The 439-nt window shown below is 42.9% G+C and overlaps 1 protein-coding gene across 1 annotated transcript in view; it reads left to right on the top strand.

Annotated features, from left to right (window-relative positions):
* Positions 1–439, top strand: part of EIF1AX (eukaryotic translation initiation factor 1A X-linked) — a 19,777-nt gene that overhangs the window by 398 nt on the left and 18,940 nt on the right. The window lies entirely within an intron of this gene.

Here is a 439-nt window from a genome sequence, read left to right as displayed (position 1 = left end):
CGTAAGCAGTTCTTAATTTTGAAAGAGTATTGCCTGCTTTAGAGACCAGCTACTCCTGCATGGGTTTCTTTATGAATAGTTGAGTGCTGTTGACACTACTCCCTCTCCGTTTCTAAACAGTGAATGAAACCTTAATGCAGATTTACATATTNGAAGGCCTAACCTACCTAAAACCAGAAGAGTCCTAATGAAATTATCCCTTTTAGACTTAAGGGAATTTCTGCCTTTTGAAGTATCTTTATAATTTCTCCAAGGAAGTAGTGCCACGAGAAACAGGGAGATCATTGTGTTTTCCTCAGGAGAGGAGCATACTACACAACCCGCGGGACGTTTTCTCTGGTTATTCATCCTTGAGACCCCTACCTGGACCCAGGCATACTTCTGTTCTCTTATTCTCCCTCACAACCGGCACCAGGGATTCTGCCTCATTTCCTCTTCG

Source organism: Crocuta crocuta, unplaced genomic scaffold (assembly GCF_008692635.1).
Source record: "Crocuta crocuta isolate KB4526 unplaced genomic scaffold, BGI_CrCroc_1.0 scaffold312, whole genome shotgun sequence".
In the NCBI taxonomy this organism is placed as follows: domain Eukaryota; kingdom Metazoa; phylum Chordata; class Mammalia; order Carnivora; family Hyaenidae; genus Crocuta; species Crocuta crocuta.
The sequence above is the reverse complement of the archived record's forward strand: the minus strand, read 5'-3'. Positions and strand labels throughout refer to the sequence as shown.